Source organism: Bubalus kerabau, chromosome 13 (genome assembly GCF_029407905.1).
Source record: "Bubalus kerabau isolate K-KA32 ecotype Philippines breed swamp buffalo chromosome 13, PCC_UOA_SB_1v2, whole genome shotgun sequence".
Lineage (NCBI taxonomy): Eukaryota > Metazoa > Chordata > Mammalia > Artiodactyla > Bovidae > Bubalus > Bubalus kerabau.
In genome coordinates this window covers 81,804,092-81,824,708 of record NC_073636.1, presented here as the reverse complement: position 1 = coordinate 81,824,708, position 20,617 = coordinate 81,804,092, and the positions used below count along the sequence as shown (strand labels likewise).

The window sequence follows — 20,617 nt, the reverse complement described above, 5'->3', positions numbered from 1 at the left end:
AATTGGTTTTTACTTCAAAAACGGTTTAATAACCATGATACACACGGAGCTCCAGTCCACACAATGCATCACTTAATTTCATCCCGAACCTCTGCCGGCTTAAAAACAGATATCGAAACAGGGGAATACATTCTTGACAATGCTGTTAAGGCAACTTTGCTAACGATTTTTGAACAAGCTCCAACTGAGGCCTAAATGCCGACAATATTCATAAACAACTTTATACCGGCCAATTAGGGAGACAGAGACACAGCGGCCTGTCAGGGAGATTTGCATGGCTAAGAGTCTGAGATCAGAGAGTGATGAGAGATGGCTCGGAGTGACGGGGGTGCCCAGACGGATGACTATCATTACGATATTACGGGGACTCACACCTTCCCAATTACTGGCAGGATTCATTAATTACCTCCGCATTTCCCTAATAGAATCTGTGCTCCGGCTTATCAGCGCCTTCCCTCTGTCTACCTAAACCCCCACTCAGCAGTCGATCACCTATGAAAAATTAGACAGTGTGCTCCGAGTGGCCTATTTAAAAGAAAAGACAAATGATCATAGGAAGAGGAGGGGAATGCGCGGTACCGGAGTCGAAAGCAACAGACACTGCTCTCGTTTCACTCGGGTTTGTTTTTCCTCCCCTTCCTGGAACTGCCATGAGAGGAGATAAGTGGAAGCTGCCGGGAGATACACTGTGGTGAGTGTGGGAACACAAGTGTCTCTTTTATACACATACACACATTCATTCATACCTCTGCTTGAAATACATCAATGCCTTTTCATCATACATAAAATAACATCTAAATGTCCACCCACATTTAAAAATTCTAGCCTTCTCTTCTACAACCTATTAAGCCCCACCTCCTCAAGCCTTCTTTCTGTTGGTCTAATGCATTCAACTCAAATCCGCCTCAGGGCCTTTGCATGTGTGGGGGTTTTTTGTTTGTTTTCTGGAACGTTGTTTGAGTGAGCCAAATTTGCTTTGCAGCTTACTTTTGGATGAGGCTTGAACTAAGGAAGCTTTCACATTTTTAAAGGGTTAAAATGCCAATAAATAAATGGTAAGTAAATAAAAGAGAAGAAGGAGAAGTAGGAGAAGGAAAGGAACGAAGAGGGGTTAGTGTAGCTTGGCTGATGCCTGAGTTCTAACAATAGATCTTCCCAGATCTTCTCAGGACTGGCTCTTTTTTTTTTTTTTTTTTAATCATTCAGGTCTCCTCCCAAGGAGCTACCCAGAGATGTTTTCCCTGAATATTCACTCCAGAGCAGCCCTCAGTCACCTTCTACATTCCCTTGCTTCATTTTCATCACAGCACGCATCACCAAGGAATGCTAATTTACTAGTTGCATTTATTAGTCAATCACAGTAGTTCTCAACTCTGATGCAGATTAGAATCACCTGGAAATCTGTTAAAAAAATCCTGATGCCCATACCTGATTCCCAGAAAATTGTGTTTGGTTCACTGGGACTTGGACCCAGACACTGATAAGACAGGTATTTTTAAAGCTTCTCCCATGATTCTGTGGACAAACTTGAGAACCATTGTCTGTCTCTTCCCATGGAATGCTGCCTCCCTGAGATCAAGGATGTGGTCTTGAGGGAGAGGAAGTGCTGGGTCAGTGTTGGATGAGTGGATGAAAGAATATTCATCATATATACGTACAAGGAATTGAGGGCTGCAGCAATGTGACAGTGACGTAAGGCCTCCCGAGCTGAAATCATGCATCAAAAATGGGTGACAATTCCAGGAACCCCGTGCAGTTGCAGTAGGCTCAGCCCCGGTTAAGGATAATGGAACGTGAGTCTTCCAGGCTGTCATCTTGTTACTATCAACAGCATTATCAGTTATCAACTGCTTTTACAATTACGTACAGTGATTCTCTCTGCACAAAGATTCAGCCACCACCAAACTCGCTTCCTCTTTTAAATTAAATACACTGAAAAGAGCAGAGATTTCAATCCTTCATCTGTTCACAGATGAAAAAACATTTCCAAATCGTCAGCGATCGCATTTTTTTTTATTCTAAGGACGGCCAACTGTTCCCAGTGATTCCGATTACATTTCCTACCTATTATTTCATGTAATGGCATCCCTTAAATTTTAAATTAGCTTTGAAGAATAAAAATAATTGAATTCCTGCTGTTTTGTGTACATAGAGGGTGACAGGAGCTAATGTGATAATTTAAACTGTAAATGAGTCTTCACTTTGTGTTCATTAATTACAGCTAATTACTGAATTACAAACCTTCTTGGTTAGGCACTGTTATGTATTCATGTAGCATGTTGAATCTCCAGCTGGTATAAAACTGTTTTATAGACTTACAAGCTGACACACCAAGCTACCACTGAAACAATTCAGTTTGAAAACAAGGGGGGCTGGGAACACGTAACTGCAAATGCTGCTTGGAATTAAAAGAACCGCCACAGTGCCTCCAACTCATATCTTTGGGGATAGGGGATCTTGCACATATAATTAGAACAATTTATGCCACAGGAACGAAAAAGAACGCTAGGCTGTTCTCCACTCTGGGTGAAAATCTATCCTATAGCATGTAATTTGTGAGACTCAAGTGTTCCTGCCCTTATCTCCTTGTTCCCTAGAAACTGAGCATCATAATTATTTATTAACTGATCCTGCTTTTAATAACAAAGAAGCAGGAAGGATGCCAGAAATCCTGCCCTTTTTTCATGACCAGAAATGGCTAGAAAGAAAAGATTCAAATAGAGGAGTCAAGGACTAGGTCATGGTGAATCCTCACATATTTGGTTAACGACATTTTAAAAAATAGGGTGTGAGGCACTTTGGATTGTTAAGGGTTAGGAGCTTCTGTAGCATTTCTGACTCCAGATGGAAGGTCTGTGATGTCTGCTTTACTAAGATTTCCCCTAAGAGAGATTGTTGGAGAAATACTCAGATGGCTGTGTGACCTCTGCTTGGCCAATATAACTGAGCCAAGAGGAAGCATGCAAATCCAATGGGCAAGTACTTTCGTTTCATCCCTTCTTTTTTTTTTTTTTTTTATTCATTCTGTAATTTTATTGAGCATCTACTTTATGAGGAAAAAAGCCTAGGCCCCATGAGATACCAATAGATGTACCCGCAAAGCTTTTATACCTGCCACATACATACTTGCTGCTTCCTCTGGGTACCAACCCTGATCTTCCTTTAGAGAACCACCTCTCATACTAAGGCCGATGGCTTGGGTGGGGCTGACCCTGCTTCCCAGCTACCAGCCCGGCACGTGACTCCAATCTGGCCAATCCCTGTGTGCTGCTCTCCTGGCCACAGTGATTGGTCCAGGCATGGACACCTGACCCAGTTCAGTCCAATGAAAGACGTTTGCTGGAACCTTTTACTTCCCAGGGGCTCAGCTGGAGCTTCCGAGCCACGACGTGGTGGAAATAGTGTCAGAGAACCACGCTGCTGAAGAGCCAGTGAGATTTAAGAGGTTAAGGCCAAATTTCCAGTGAAGCCGTTTAAACGTTTAAAGGTTGGTTTCAGCTTCGTCTGAATCTAGTTACACCATTGACCTTCAGAGGAGCTGATAAATTCCCTCTGGACTTAAACTGGTTTGAGTGGATTTTCTGTCACGGGCAATCCATAGTCATGACTAACATATACATGGTTAAAAACCAAGATATGGTTTGACACAGCTCAGAGAACATTCTGAGGATACCCAGAGGCAGGGACGATTTCTTTTCTAACTTGGGCAAAAAAAGAGGGTCCAGGGAGACTTTGTGGAGGAGGAGGTGGTATTTCAGTAACCCTTTGAGATAAAGGAAGACGTTCTACCATAGGAGACAAGGAAGAGAAAGGAAGCAAGAAGGTGGAATCCAAGGAAAGTATAAGGCTTGCAGGAGGCTTGCAGAGTTTCTGGGACACGCTACCTGAAGGAAGGGAAACCCAACTGAAATATGGGGCCAGACCCTTTGCATCTTTTATCTAGTGGAGGCATACTTGGTGTCAAGCAGAGAAGCACAGAGACATCTCTGAGAAGTGTGCGTCCTAGCCAGGGAGGTCTGGAAGCTTCTGGCTTCAGTTTGGTGAATTTTACCTTTATGATGACTTGGAAGGATTGAGGGTACTAGGGTGCTTTCATAGAGGTGAAGGAGAAAAAGGATATTACCTCCCACAGTTAGTCATGGGTAAGGATTCCATAGGCTCAGTCTCCCAGAGATTCTCCCACAGGGAGAGTGCCACGCTTACTCATCAGGGCTCTAGAAGGATCCTATCTGTGCCCATTGAGTGGTTCTGTTTTGCCAGACACCAGTGTTAAATACTTCAGCAGCAACTGCAACAATAAGAACCAGCAAACCATAATCGAGTGGTTACTAAATTCCAGATATGGCACTAAGTTTAATGAAAATAACAACACATTATCAGCAATTGTTATGACTGAAAACAAAAATTATCAGAGAGTTCAGTATGTGCCAGGTAGTCTGCTAAGTGCTTTTCTTGATCTTGATAGATTTTCACAGCAGCCCTGTGAGGGAGGGAGTTTTACCACACCCATTGTACAGATGAGAAAACTGAGTCTCTGAGAGGTGAAAGTGAAAGTCGCTCAGTCGCGTCTGACTCTTTGCGCCCTGTGGACTGTACAGAGCAGAATACTGGAGTGGGTAGCTGTTCCCTGCTCCAGGGCATCTTCCCAACTCAGGGATTGAACCCAGGTCTCCTGCATTGCAGACGTATTCTTTACCATATGAGCCACAAGGGAAGCCCACGTTACTGGAGTGGGTACCCTATCCCTTCTCTAGCGGATCTTCCCAACCCAGGAATCGAACTGGCGCCTTCTGCATTGCAGAAGGATTCTTTACCAACTGAGCGGCCTGGGAAGCCCCTGAGAGGTACAGTGACTCATCCAAACATGTGAACACACAGGGCTCAGATCTTAGAAAAATATGATTCTCAAATAAATGCTCTTTGCTACCTTGATACAGTGCCTTTCCTTGTTTTGTTTTTCCATATGCATCATTTTAAAAAATTAATTATACATTTTTTGGCTGCACTGGGTCTGCGTGTGAGCTTTCTCTGGTTGCGGCAAGCCACGTCTGCGCTCTGGCTGTGGCGAGTGGGCTTCTCCTTGCGGTGGCTTCTCGTGTTTCGGGGCACGGGCTTTACAGGGAGCAGACTCGGTACTTGTGGCACACAGGCTTAGTTGCTCCGAGGCGTGTGGGATCTTCCCGGACCGGGGATTGAACCTGCTTCCCCTGCATTGTGAAGTGGATTCTTACCCATTGGACCACAAGGGAAGTCACCATATATATCATTTTTCTGTCACTCTGGAACGGAGGAAGATGGCGGGGGAAAGGGCTGTCATAGCATGCTCCGCACCATTTCCTTCAGCAAGATCCTTCAACGAGATCCTCACCGCTTTCTCTGTCATAAGGGTCCCTCTTGGCCTTACTTATCTTTGCATCTACCAGTATCTTGCGAGAGAATCTCACACAGAGCCTGGCACAAAGGACGTACTCAGAAATAGTTGGTCAAACTGAGCTGCACTGAATTAAAATTGTTCCTTATCAGAGTTTTTAAAGCGCCAGTATAGTCTCCAAACCAGCAAGGAAATCCCTTAAGAAAGGAGTGGATTTCTCATTCGGAAAGCTTCCTGTCTGTTGTGTGGTTTGGGAATATCACATATCCTGGACTTTCTGGGTTCTGTTTCCTTTCTTTTACATCCATGGGCATTCAGAAACACTGTGTGACAAGAAAGAACACGGCCTCCCTTGTCAGCTTGGAGGGCTGTTGGGTTTAGTTTCGGAAGACATCTCTGCACAAACACGCCTCAGAAGCAGAGAGGGCCCCTGGCATGCCCTCGGCCCTGCGTCTGTGGGCCTGCCTGCTCTCAGCTCGGCCAAAGCACGGCCAGCAGCTGAAGCCCGTGGTGCAGGGCAGGTGGTCCCAGGCCTGGCAGCGATCACTGAGAAACCTCCAAAATGCCTGCAACCTCCAAATAGGTCTCACTGGGTGTAACGGTCTCTGCTTGCTTTGCGGAGGTCCACATTTCCCGAGTTCTGTTTGTGTCTCTGCTTTTGTTGTAGCTGGGAGCCCAGCATTGATCTTAATAACCACTATTTATGGAAACCAAGTCCCATAGCTCTTAAGGGACAACTCAAGTGTCTCTCTTGACTACGTCTGGGCCTCATGAAACCCATCTTCCTTGTTATTCTTCCAAAACCTATTTCCAGCACCGTGTGTCTTAGCATTCACTCTGTTTTGTCCTGCAATGCTGGTAAACCACCTCCTACGAGAGTGAGTTAAACTTGACTCCCCTGTTGTATTGATAGCACTTTGAAGGGGAAGGTGGTGGGCCTTGGGCTCCTCAGGCTTGGCTTCAAACCCAGACCTGCCGCTTCTCAACTCAGCGAGCTTCAGTGAGCCATTTCGCCTCTTGAAATTTGATTTCCTCTTTGGCTAAATGTGAAAGATAACACTTACGTCACTGTGAACATTGCATGAGATGGTGTATGTGAAATAGTCCGTGTTCAGGTCAGTGCTGGGCTGGTCACTGCGGTGGCGCTGATGACAGAAATGATGCTGCTTGTTTATGTTCCTTTGGCCACACTGGGTCTTAGCTGTGGCCCTCAGAATCTTTAGTTGCGGCACGTGAGCTCTTAGCTGAGGCATGTGGGAGCTAGTTCCCTGACCAGGGATCGAACTGAGGCCCCCTGTATTGGAAGCATGGAGTCTTAGCTAGTGAACCCCCAAGGAAGTCCCTATAATATTGTTTATATATTCCACTGAACTCAGGACATCTTTGGTCAACAGTATTTCCTTAGTCCACCTTTGGTGATTAATTAACATTAATTCAGAATGGAAAAAAGATCTCCAGCCCATTGCTGCTTAAGAAGGGGAGGAAAGGAGAAGAGGAGAGGCAGAGCACCTTTGCCCCCAGGATGGTCCTCAGGACAGATGCTGTTGGTCATCTCCTCAGTGTCCATTTCCCTCTTCTTCCTGCTGATAAGATTCCGGCTTTCTTCTCTGTGGCCACGTGCCCAGCTAACACTCATGCAGCAGCATTGTGCTTCCATGAGGGACATAAAGATACCAAGCTCTGGCTGAGGAAGCTCAAGCGGACTTCTGCTGGGTCTCTGGGAAAGACTTGCCACCCCAGAGAAGAGGGTACCTGGGTGATCGGTACAGTCATTCCACTCCTTGCCCCACCTTGAATGTAGACGTCCTGTCTCATGCCAGCAGCCATCCTGCAGCTGTGAGACAACAACTGAGCGACTCACAGAGACACCTTCTAACACCATTGCCCGTGGGCACAACACCATAGGCACCTGCTTCTGGGTGCCATGACAGTGAGAAGAGAAAGCCTCGAGTTACGTAAATCACTCTACATAAAGTTGTGTTTTATTTGCCGCCTAAAGCATTTCTAACTTATAACTTTCCTGCTTTTCTTTGACAGTGAAAAACCTCTGGAAGCCCAATTGAAAAAACGAATTCTCTAGTTTGGTGTGAATAATATTCAGAAATAGCAGCTACAGCCTGCCTCTGCTAATGCAGTGAGTGAAGTGAAAGTCATTCAGTCATGTCTTACTCTTTGTGACCCCATGGACTGTCCATGGAATTTTTCAGGCCAGACTACTGGAGTGGGTAGCCGTTCCCTTTTCCAGGGGATCTTTCCAACCCAGGGATCAAATTCAGGTCTCCCGTATTGCAGGCAGATTCTTTACTAGCTGAGCCATAAGGAAAACCCAAGGATACTGGAGAGGATAGCCTATCCCTTCTCCAGTGGATCTTCCTGATCAGGAATCGAACCGAGGTCTGCACACAAACCCATGGCAATAATGATGAATAATAATAGTGATATGAGTTAAGTGGTGATGCTGGCTCAGATGTGGCATGTCAGTTGGAACACTCTTGAGAGTCCCTTGGACTGCAAGGAGATCAAACCAGTAAATCCTAAAGGAAATCAGCCCTGAATATTCATTGGAAGGACTGATGCTGAAGCTCCAATACTTTGGCCACCTGATGCAAAGAGTCACCTCATTGGAAAATACCCTGATGCTGGGAAAGACTGAAAGCAGAAGGGGGCATCTCAGGATAAGATGATTGGATGATATCATCGACTCAGTGGACAAGAGTTTGAGCAAACTCTGGGAGATAGTGAAGGACAGGGAAGCCTGGCTTGCTGTAATCCCTAGGGTTGCAAAGAGTTGGACATGACTGAGTGACTGAACAACAACTTGGAACATAGTGGGCGTTAAGAGAATTATTTTATTGTATTATTTTTTTTGGCTGAATTGCCCAGCTTGCAGGATCTTAGTTCCCCATCCAGGGATTGAACCCGGGTCCTTGGCAGTGAAAGCAGAGTCCTCACCACTGGACCACCAGGGAATTTCCAAGAAAAATATTTTAAGTTATGGCATGAAAGGGGGCTTCCCTCTTAGCTCAGTCCGTAAAGAATCTGCCTGCAATGCAGGAGACGTGGGTTCAAGTCCTGGGTCTGGAAGAACCCCTGGAGAAGGAAGTGGCAACCCACTCCTGTGTTCTCTCTTGGGGAATCCCATGGACAGATGAGCCGGGGGGGCTACAGTCCATGGGGTCACAAGAGTCAGACACAACTTAGCAACTAAACCACAACCACCATGGCTTCAAAGCATAAGTGATAAGTTGCATACTCTATCCACAGCTCCACTAAGTTACTTCATCTTCCTTTCCCCAACATAGATTTGTTTAACAAGTTTTCTTATCTTTTTCTGTAAATGGGAATGATAATTCCTACGTCACAGCATTGGCATAAATATTAAATGAGTTACGACATGTATAAAGCTGTCACACGGCAGATTACGGATCATTATTATTGCCGTGTGCTGTGCTTTCCTGTAGTATTTTCATGAGATTAACACAGGGACAAAAACCTGGGTGATTTTGCTCCAACCTAGTCCATGTTCTGGGTGCCAGTTACCCTCATTTGTGAAATGTGAATTTGATGCCAAACTAGCATTTCCTAAACTTTTTTTTTTTTTTGCAACATCATGATCACCTGTATTCTCTCTACTATTTGTTTTAACCTAATAGTTTTCTTTAATTTGGCTCACTTTTTTCTTTCTTAGCTTTTATCCCGAGTGACAGTGTCTATGGGATTAGAGATACATTTTTGTTGTTTAGCTGCTCAGTTGTGTCTGACTCTTTGAAACCCCATGGGCAGCAGCATGCCAGGCTTCCCTGTCCTTCACCATCTCCCAGAGTTTTCTCAGACTCATGTCGACTGAGTTGGTGATGCCATCCGACCATCTCATCCTCTGTCACCCCCTTCCCCTCTTGTCCTCAATCTTTCCCAGCATCAGAGTCTTTCCCAATGAGGCAGCTCTTCACATCAGGTGGCCAAAGGATTGGAGCTTCCAGTTCGGCATCAGTCTTCAGGGTTGATTTCCTTGAGAATGGACTGGTTGGATCTCCTTGCTGTCCAAGGGGCTCTCAAGAGTCTTCTCCAGCACCACAGTTTGAAAGCATCAATTCTCTGGTGCTCAGCCTTCTTTATGGTCCAAGTCTCACATCTGTACGTGACCACTGGAAAAACCATAGCTTTACCCTTGGTCTGGGAAGATTCCAGAGGCTGTGGAGCAACTAAGCCCGAGCACCACAGATACCGAAGGCTGCAAGTTCTAGAGGTCGTGCTCTGCAACAGGAGAAGCCACCGCAGCGAGAAGCCTGCACACAGCAATAGAGACCAAACGCAGCTAAAGTAAAAATTATAAAAAAGAAAATCCCAGTGTAATGCCAGTGAGTTCATTGGCCGCCCTCAGCCTTCAACCTCAATGGGGAATGGATGATGCGCAGTCACTTGCAGCTCATCCAGAGTCTGAAGACCACGGCTGAAAACTGCCCAGGGAGTTCCTCAACCAGGACTTTTCTAAATGGGAGCCATTTAAACCTGAAGGTGCGAAGCTGTGCTGAGGAAGACAGGACAGAGAGCCAGAAAAGTGACTGAGAATTAGAGCCCTGTGTTTTGACACTGACCATAGTCGTGACCCAGGATGCCTTTCTGGCGCTTTACGTGCACAACTCAGACTTCACTCTCAGCGTGACTGGGAGAGATCCTTAGGGGAGGAGCCGTACCCCGCATTAACCGATGAGAAGACTGGCTTTGGGGAAGGACCCTAAAGCAAATTTTACAACTCTACTTCCTCCCAGTTTGCTGACTTTCCACTTGACCCTGGGCCAGCCTGACAGACCCTCCTTCTCTGTGTGATGCGCTGGGAGGCTTCCCGTTCCTGAGACTGGTGCTGGGAATGATGGAGACGGAGTCACTTGAAAGTAGACATTAATTGGCTCAGCTTATACAAGGCCGGTACAAAGGCTTGTATGGCTTTGATGACTTGTATGAACGAAAGGGTTTCTGGACGGCCGCAGCGTCTCAGACCTGTGGACCTTTGTACGTGCACTGTCTATCACAGCCATCCCCTCCTTGTTGAGGTCCTCGGGATAAGCAACTTTTGCTTAATTGGGCGTCTGTGCTGAGTCAGGTGTCTAGGCCTTCCATCTCTCCGTTAATACGTGTGGAATTCTTGGGAGTCACACAGTAGCTGGGATTCCCTGGAGAAGACCGTGGCTGTGTTAGGGACAGGCAGGGGAAGGTTGTATCAGGGGCATTGCTGGGAGGTGACCTTCTAGGGTGACTGCCAGAGCTGTTCAATGCAGACGCGCAAAATAAACAACCCTCCTTCAAACTCGGCTGTTCGTCGTCTCAGTTTTGGATTCGGAAGCCTGCATCATCGGGAGCCCCTTAGCTTTCCACCCAACTGCCGTTGGCTTGTCACGTTCTCCGAAGTGGAAGGGGACTCCTCTACGCACACCGCTTGCACACGCTCCAGACCAGCTTCCCCTGGTGTTTCAGTAGACGGGGAGGGGTGCGGCTCTGGCAGGCAACCCAGGAGGGCAGGAGGGGCTGCGACGCACCTCGCATCTCTTCACAAAGGTTTGATTCTCTTCCCGAGGATGATCCGCCAGTCTGTAATCAAGGGTTAATTTCACAGCTCACTGCTTCATCTAGCATAATATCCATTCAGACTAATTAAATCTGTCTAATAATGTGAGTGTCTTTGTCTTTGTTCTTCCCCTTCTTTGTTTTACACCCTTCACATCTCATCTCCAGAACCACACGCCATCACACTCTACTTGACAAGCAGAATCCATCCCTAAAATTAAAACATTCCTGACCTATCTGCAATGACAAGGCAGGCGAGCTTCACGGCGCTCCGGCCCATGAAGGCAGCTGACACATTTGTTTTTAATTTCAAAAGAGTAGAAAGTGAAGATCTGACCCCGTCAATCAAGCCCCGTGACAAGTTTAATCATTGGTGCCCCACAAAAATCACGGCTAAATAGGAATGCAAATACTGTATCACAGGGCTCTTATAAATGCTAATCAAGGAGAAGGAATCAACTGACAATTTCACTGATCTCTTTTCTGAAGAAGTCACTCAAGGCTCTGTCTCTGGGCCACAAAGAAAAGAGGAAAAGACAAAAGAGGTGGATGAGGTTCCCCCCAACCTTCCTTTTATTTTTCCTTCCAGGACATTTCTTTTTAAAGAGAGAATTGGCTCTTTTGATCCATCGTGGAACTTGAAAGCGAAGAACTTCCGCAGTTATATGTCAAGTGCACTTTATTATCAGTCCCCGGGCCGGGCAGAAAACGCACCGAAACTTCCGCTAAAATAAAAATCATCATTTGTCTTTGTCATTAATCTCTTCTCAAATTCTCTTATATCTAAAAAGTGACTGACCTTCTCTGTGCGAGAAGGAGGGAGAAAAAAGTTTTATACGTAGCTGAAAATCTGAAAATTGTGATCACGGTAACTTAAAAAAAAGAAGTAGAAAAAAAATCCCTTTTAGAAACTTAATCTGGAGTTGATAAAGAATTTATAACCTCCAAGAAGTTATCAAATAAGCCTCTCTCCTCCTGATTCCGATGATTGTGCTTAGAGAGACAGGGGTTGGGGGCACATTTTTTGTGACCCTCCTTTCACATGGGAACTGAGAGCTTTGTATTTTATACAGCTTAGAAACCAAGGGTTTTTTCTTTCTTCTTGTCTATTTTATTTTTTAACCAGGAGGTCCTTAAAATATCCAGTTCACTGGTTACTTTCTACTGTGTGTGTGCTCAGTTGCTCAGTTGTGTCCGACTCTCTGTGACCCTGTGGACTGCAGCCCGCCAGGCTCCTCTGTCCGTGGGACTCTCCAGGCAGGAATACTGGAGTGGTTGCCGTTTCCTCCTTCAGGGGATCTTCCTGACCCAGGGCCCTAACCCAGGTCTCCTGCATTGGAAGGTGGATTCACGACCACTGAGCCACCTGGGAAGCCCTACTTTCTATTATAAATTCCTGTTTTAGGGAATCACAGCAGGAAAAGAAAAAAGCCAGCACTAAGTTACGCCAAGTTTGTCCTGGAATGTTTATTCAATCCTCTAAAGACGGAATCCTCCAGAAACTCCAGTGTTAGCAAGACTCTTTCCTGTAGTGCCACCGAACCAAGCCCTAAATGTCCAGGATGGTCTCCTTCATCTTAAAGACGGAAAAGTGGGAATTTATGAAATTTTGTCGTGTTCCATGTGAGAGGCGGACCGGCCAAACCCCACTGCTGCCTGTTCACCTGCGGCTCAGGAGCAAAGAGTGGTTTTTTTTTCTTTTCTTTCCATTTTTAAATGGTTGAGGATGAATGAAAAGAATATTTCTTGATTTAAGAATTACATGAAATTCAAATTTCAGATTCCATAAATAAGGTGTTAGCAGAACACAGCTCATCATTTACATCCTGTCTATGGCCATATTAACATGCTGCAGAATTGAACAGCTGCAACAGAGGTTGTATGACCCGCAGAATTGAAAATATTTACTGTCTGGCTCATTATCAAAAACATTTGCTGACCCCTGATTTATATCATCATGGGAAGGTTGTGAGATCTTAGCTGTGCCTCAATTCCCAAGCCATGGAAATTCTTTTTTATTGACAAAAAACTGTGTATAATATTTATACTTATTTATTTGGCTGTACCAGGTTTTCGTTGCAACATGTGGGACATCCCTGGTGGTCCAGCAGCTAAGACTCTGCACTCCCAATGCCTGGGGTTCGATCCCCGGTCAGGGAACTAGAGCCCACATGCTGCAACTGAAGACCCCGCATGCCAAAATTAAAAATGTGGCATGCCACGACGAAGACGCGGGAAGCCAAATAAAAACTACTTAAAACCCTGCATATATTTTAAATGTGCAGCGTGGTGATTTCACGTGTGTATTCACTGTGCAATGATCACCACCGTCAGGTTAATTAACACACCCTCACACAGTCGTGTGTGTGTATCTGTGTGTGTGTAGCAAGAACGCTTACGATCTGTCCTTCCAGCAAATTGCAAGTGTGCCCTACGGTGCTATCGCCGCTAGACCACAGCGCTGTGTACTGCCTCCCAGAACGTGGTCCCGCAACCACTAAGCGCTGGTCCGCTGTGACCAGCATCTCCTCGCTTCCCACTCCCTCAGCCCCTGAGAACCACCCTCTACTCTCTGTTTGGCTTTTTTTTTGGTTTTTAGATTCCACACAGAAGTGAGATCATGCAGAATTTGTCTTTCTCCTCTGGCTCCCTTCACTCAGCAGACTGTCCTTCAGGTGCATCCATGTTGCTGCAAACAGCAGAACTGCCTTCTTTCTTGTGGAATGATGTTTTGTCGTGCAGACGTTTTTAATAGATGGTCACTGGTGAAGATGCTCCAGTTGTGCAGATGTACATTTTTAGCTTGCTGGAGAAGGACAAGCTTTCTTAGTGAAACGAGGGCCTCATTCACCTGGAACCAGACCAGGCGCTTGTTCAGCGTTCACGGGCCCCGTCTGCTGCCTGGGGTCTGAGCACAGGCCGCTTCTCGAAGGGAGAGGGGCTGGCAGCCGCCCACTGTGGGTCAGCCGCGGGCCGCTCACGGCTCCTCTCCTAGTAACACTGCTGCAAGTTAAGATCTAGTTCATTTTGGAATAATAACGGGGCTCCCAAAATAGAACACTGTTAACAACACAAAGGGAATTCTGCTCTGTATTTCTATTCTGCCGGATAGTCTCTGAAGCTCAATGTGATGGGTAACGCAGAGCTGGGAATTAAAGAGGTCGGTTAATTTGTTGCCCCAACAATACTTGGGCAGGAGATCATAAAAGGGGATATTCCTCTCTGACAGACATGCCCGGGTATTTAATATATCTTCACACATACCCTGACCTACATTTTTTTACATATTTAAATAATGGTTATCCAGAACATTCTCTTAATATTTCCCAGGGGAGCTTTTAATTCTTATTTCATAGCTAAATTGATTTTCCTTTGGTTAGAGTGATGGTTCTCAACCGGGGGTGATGTGCCTCCCACTAGGGGAAGGAGAGGGAGTCCTGGAGTACGAGCTGGGTGCTGGGGGCACTTGGCGATCCCTGGAGACATTTTTGGTTGTCAGGACGCAGGGAGGGTGCGTCCTGGTATCTAAGGGGTAAAAGCCAGGAATGCTGTGAAAATCCCATACACTTGCGCCAGGACAGCCTCCCCATCAGACACGTTGGCCCCAAATGTCAACACCGTTGAGGTTTATGAACCCTTGGGTTGTTGTTCAGTCGCTAAGTCACGTGCAACCCTTTGTGACCTCATGGACTACGGCATGCCAGGCTCCCTTCTCCTTCACTATCTCCTGGGGTTTGCTCAGACTCATGTCCGTGGAGTTGGTGATGCTTTCTAACCATCTCATCCTCTGCTGCCCCCTTCTCCTTTTGCCTTCAGTCTTTCCCAGCATCAGATGAGTCAGCTCTTATGAACCCTAAGGGAAGTAAAATGGTGCAAGATAATTATCGACTCTGGTGCTGGATAAACCTGGATTAAACCGAGGTGGCTCAGCCTTGCCCATCCTGCCCTTGGATTGGATCACTGTTCACCGTGGGATGGGGGCTGCCCTGCGTATCGTGTGGGGTGGAGCTGCACCCCGGCCTCTTCCCAGATGCCCACAGTGCCACCAGCCCCAGTCGCGACCGCCCAGCAGGTCTCCAGGTAACGCAAACATCCTCTGGCGCACAAACTCGCCCTGGCTGAGAATCACTGGCTTAAGATGTGACTTGGTTACTTGGCAGCTTGGTTTTTTGGACCAGTTTCAGATGGCCTCAAAGCATCAGTTGTCTAACTGGTCAAATGGGGAAGAACCAATGGACCTTTTAATATTGGAGTGTGGATGAAGCGGAGCAATGAGGTGGTGACATGTGGGAGTTCTCAGGGTGGCTGCAAGCTTTGGCAGGTTTTCCTGAAGGCGCCCCTGCAGGAAAGCTCCGGGGCTGAAACTCAAGCACACCAAGGTCCACACACCTCTCATAAGGAGGCCACTCAAGGCAGGTGTCTAATCTGGCTGTGTGTCTTCCTCTGTGTGCCCTTGGGTAAACCACTGCACCTTTTTTAAGACTCTGTTTTATCATCTGTAAAATGGGGCTAAGAATGCGGCAAGGAGTTAATAGGTAATGCCCTTTAGAGCATCTGGCTCAAATCAGGGGCTTAAATTTCTGCTAGTAAGTGTAGGCATCGTTATTTGTGTTCTATGCTCTTAACACTGTGTTACATTGCTCCTCCAGTCCTGACTGTAAACTGAAGGAGACAATATTTTGAATTAAACATGAGTATGTTCAGGGGTGATTAAAATAAGTATGGGCTTCCCAGGTGGCTCAGTGGCAAAACAATCTGTCTGCCAGTGCAGGAGACCTGGGTTCAATCCCTAGATTGGGAAGATCATCTGGAGAAGGAAATGGCAACCCACTTCAGTGTTCTTGCCTGGGGAATCTCATGGACAAGGGGAGCCTGGCAGGCTACAGTCCATGGGATGGCCAAGAGTTGGACACAACAGAGCGACTGAATACTGAACTGAACAATGAGTATATTTTACAAGTCAGTAAAGACGGTTTGTCCTTGCCCTCTGCCAGCAGGGCCTCCTGTTCTTAGACACTAGAACTTAATGAGGAAAGCCTAGCCTTTGAAAACAAATCCTACGCAGGTGGTAAGTGAGGAGGCCTGATCCGTGGGTGTGTGCCGTGTGTATGCGGTTGGTGCGGATGGTGTGTGCGTGGCGGCGGTAGCCAGTTCATTCTAGCTCAGGGGTTGCTTGGGGCTGGGGAGCTGTACGTAGGTGTCCATTTGCGTTTGGATCTGCCGGGGCTGGTCCTGAAGCTTGCAGTCCCCTTCTTGGGAAGGTGTTGAGGAGGCACAAACTCCTGGGCGGGTTTTCCTTTCGTCTGATTTCTAAGCGGCCACCCGCTTCTTGCTTTTAAAAGCACTCGGATTTGGTAGGGGTCCTCTGTGTGCGCTCCTACTATGGGTTGGTCCAGAAAATGCCACGAGAGAGATGAGCAGCGCTTTGGGACATGTCTGTTCTGTTCGGTCCCCAAAGCGGTCTGCTGGAAACTCTGGGTCGCTGACTCCCCAGGGGAGCCTCAGCATCCGCCCGCTTTTTCTCCTCTGCCACCCCCGCGTGGGTTGACCGCGTGACTCTTGAAGAGGAGGCGGCAGCTTGTCCCCGCTCCGTGTCGCGCTGGGTCTGGCCCAGTGTCTGGCCCTTAGCAAGAGGCACTCAGTGAGTGTTGGCTGAACAGTCCCGTGTGGGACTGCGAGTTAAGAAACCCGCGCATTGTAGAGAAAGGGCCCTAAGCTTAAACCACAGAGCAAGGTTGGCTCCCGTGGAGGCAAAGCTCTGCGGAATGCCAACAGATGTTGCATGGAGAGATGGTCGTGCAGTTGCAGAGGCTGGTGGAGGGCTGAACCAGGCTCCACTTAGCACCTCGGCCAGTCTGTCTGTCTTTATGCTAACCGGCACCACAAACTCCAGACACGGGGTATGAGGGATTCGCAAAGCCCGCCGGACCCCACGGGCTTTTCCTGAGGAGCCTTTTGTGGGCTTGGTGCTCTGAGGAGCACAGTCAGGGAAATTTTCCCAAGTGGGCTGGCTCGACTCTGCGCCGTTGGTTTCTCTCCCTGTTTCCCACGCCTGGAACCTTCTCGCCTAGCCTCCCTCCCGGCCCACCCTTGCTCATGCCCCTTCTCAGCCAGGCTTTCTCTGACCCCACGTCATTCTGAGCGTCTTCCTGCACTGATACTTCCCCTCCACCCTTCCTGCGGACACAAACCCTGGATTCTTCCTGTGTGATCCCGTTACACGTTTGACTCTCTGGATTTCCTTCCACCGTAGGGGGTGAGCTATTTGAGGGCAGAATTTATGTCCATCTTGGCTTCCCTGCTAGCTCAGTCGGTAAAGCATCTGCCTGCAATGCCAGAGACCTTGGTTCGATGCCTGGGTGGGGAAGATCCCGTGGAGAAGGAAATGGCAACTCACTCCATATTCTTGCCTGGGGAATTCCATGAACGAGCCTGGTGGGCTACAGTCCTTGGGGTCACAAAGAGTCAGACACGACTAAGTGATTAACTTTTTATGTCCATCTTACGCACTTCTCTACAGAGCAGTGCCAGGCACTGGGGAAGGGGGCCTTAATACATAAATCCTGGCAAACTCCATGAATGAATTTGTGAATCCCTGCTTGACACGTGGGGTACAGCCACAGAGAGGGTGCAGTGCGCATGGCCCCAGCGTGACTGCATCAGCCATTGGGCTCAGCGGGTGGCGTTAGGACGCCAGCCGAGCACTGCCCTTGAGCTCTGGGACAGGGTACCTCCGACAAGCACCAGCTGCTCTCTCTCTGAAATGCTGCTCCTGCCCCAGCAGCTACTCATGTTGCTCATGTTTGTGGTGAAGGCAGGTTTCTGTCCATCCACTCATACACTTATTCCCCCTGGGATGAGAACCATGACACGTAACACAGCATTTTTTATGGATCACCTACAGCAGAGGGGACCAGTGGTAAGAGCCTAGCATTTGGGCTCAAGAAGGCTGAGTGCCAAAGAACTGATGCTTTCAAACTGTGGTGCTAGACAAGACTCTAGAGAGACCTTGGGACTGCAAGGAGACCAAACTAGTGCATCCTAGAGGAAATCAACCCTGAATTCTCATTGGAAGGACTTGATGCTGAAGCTCCAATACTTTGGCCACCTGATGCGAAAAACTGACTCATTGTGTAAGACCCTGATGCTGGGAAAGATTGAAGGCAGGAGGAGAAGGGGATGACAGAGGATAAGATGGTTGTATGGCATCACCAATTCAATGGACATGAACTTGGGCAAACTCTGGGAGGTGGTAAAGGACAGGGAGGCCTGGTGTGCTGCGGTCCTGGGGTCTTAGAGAGTTGGACATGACTTGGCGACGACAGCAACTAGCTTTGCTCCTTACAAAGTGGGTAGATGTGGGCGTGCGGTTTAGCATCTCTAAGCCTCACTCTTCTCACCCAGAAAATGGGTCCTGCCCTTAGGGCCACTGTGAAGATCGAATATTTATGAAAATAATTTAGCACAGTACCTAGTACACAGTAGAAACTCAATGCATGATGGATGTTATTGTTGTTATTAGCATATACCTCTCTCTTATCATCATAACAACTGTCCAAAGTAGAACTTTTCATTTCGCAGAGAAAGAAACAAAGGCTCAAAGAGTTTACATGGCTTCCTCAAGGTCTGGCAGCCTGTAAGGGCAGCCCAGATTTGCACTCACACCGATAGGACCCCAGAGTCCACCCTCTCACCTGCAGTGTATCTCAGGAGGCTGGATCACAAGTAAACAAAACAGCCTAGTTCATAAAGGTGCCAGAAGCCCCAGACCATCGATTTTTCCCTCCTGGCTTCCACTAGCAACTAGGTACAACTTTTCCACCTGCCTGGATTTTTCTCATGTTATAAGTCATCTCTAGGATCTGGTTTATTGTAGGAAGTAGCTCAACCTTTGGGAGAAAGAAAGGAGCTTACTGGAGGTGCTGGAGGAGAGAGGGAGGTGAGCCCAGAAATTTCTACTCTGGTTTAGTGGAAGTGATCAGAGGCCTCCCCACTCAGATGAATATCCTCTGAGCCATCCTAGCCTCCCTGACTCCCTTCCAGGTGCCTGCCTCATTGCTGGGACTTGTGGGGATTGAGCTGGGGGTGGGGAGAAGACTTCAGGTTCCTGTTAATCTCCTGGAGAACCTAGGGATCCCTTAGGTCTGGCACTGACTAGCCGCAGGAAATCCACCTGAGAGCCTGAGGCAGAGTCAGGCTGATTGACAGGGCTCTTTCTTTTCTCTTTTTTAAATTTACTGGCTGCACTGCACAGCATGTGGGATCTTAGTTCCCTGACCAGGGATTGAACCTGTGCCCCTCCACTGGAAGCATGGAGTCTTAGCCACTGGACCAATGGGGAAGTCCCAACAGGGTTGTTTCATGAAGCTGCTCAGGGAACGGAGGACCACTCAGAGGCTCCTCCCCTCATGTCAGAAGGATGGGAACACGGAGGGGACGTCAGGAGAGAGGCCTCGCCACACCCATCCCAGAACACAAACTCCGAAGGGTTAACACAGTGAAACCACGCATTCTGCCCACGACTCTCAGTGGTTCTGCTCCTTAGCAGTAGTTAGGCCTCTGTTTAAATGCCTCCTCCACAGGGAGGTCTTTCCTTACCATCCTAGCTGAGGGTACACCTACTCTTTTTTTCTCCAGGTTAATTGAGATATAACTGACTTATGACACATTTTTTAAGATTTATTATTTGGCTGCCTTGGGTCTTAGTCATGGTGCAAGGACTTAAGTTTCCCTGCAGCATGTGGGATCTTTGTTCCCTGACCAGGGATCGAACCCTCAACCCTGCATTGCAAGACAGATTTGTAACCACTGGACCATAGGGGAAGCCCCCTATAACTCACTTTTTTTTAAAAAAATGGATTTATTTTAATTGGAGGCTAATCGAAAAAGCAAGAGAGTTCCAGAAAAACATCTATTTCTGCTTTATTGACTATGACAAAGCCTTTGACTGTGTGGATCACAATAAACTGTGGACAATTCTGAAAGACATGGGAATACCAGACCACCTGACCTGCCTCTTGAGAATCCTATATGCAGGTCAGGAAGCAACAGTTAGAACTGGACATGGAACAACAGACTGGTTCCAAATAGGAAAAGGAGTACATCAAGGCTGTATATTGTCACCCTGCTTATTTAACTTCTATGCAGAGTACATCATGAGAAACGCTGGGCTGGAAGAAGCACAAGCTGGAATCAAGATTGCTGGGAGAAATATCAACAACCTCAGGTATGCAGATGACACCACCCTTATGGCAGAAAGTGAAGAGGAACTAAAAAGCCTCCTGATGAAAGTGAAAGAGGAAAGTGAAAAAGTTGGTTTAAAGCTCAACATTCAGAAAATGAAGATCATGGCATCTGGTCCCATCACTTCATGGCAGATAGATGGGGAAACAGTGGAAACAGTGTCAGACTTTATTTTTTTGGGCTCTAAAATCATTGCAGGTGTTTACTGCAGCCATGAAATTAAAAGACGCTTACTCCTTGGAAGGAAAGTTATGACCAACCTAGATAGCATATTCAAAAGCAGAGACATTACTTTGCCAACAAAGGTCCATCTAGTCAAGGCTATGGTTTTCCAGTAGTCATGTATGGATGTGAGAGTTGGACTGTGAAGAAAGCTGAGTGCCAAAGAATTGATGCTTTTGAGCTGTGGTGTTGGAGAAGGCTCTTGAGAGTCCCTTGGAC

The 20,617-nt window shown here is 47.2% G+C and overlaps 1 long non-coding RNA gene across 2 annotated transcripts; it reads left to right on the top strand.

Annotated features, from left to right (window-relative positions):
• Window positions 1–465: 465 nt before the first annotated feature.
• Window positions 466–15,315, top strand: LOC129625145 (uncharacterized). 2 transcript variants are annotated; one of them, XR_008701279.1, is made up of 3 exons: window positions 466–691; window positions 983–1,793; window positions 14,750–15,315. It is a non-coding gene; the product is annotated as an uncharacterized LOC129625145 (long non-coding RNA). The 2 variants fall into 2 exon arrangements; XR_008701280.1 differs by lacking the exon at window positions 14,750–15,315 and having other exon boundaries at window positions 983–1,055; window positions 1,207–2,077.
• Window positions 15,316–20,617: the final 5,302 nt, after the last annotated feature.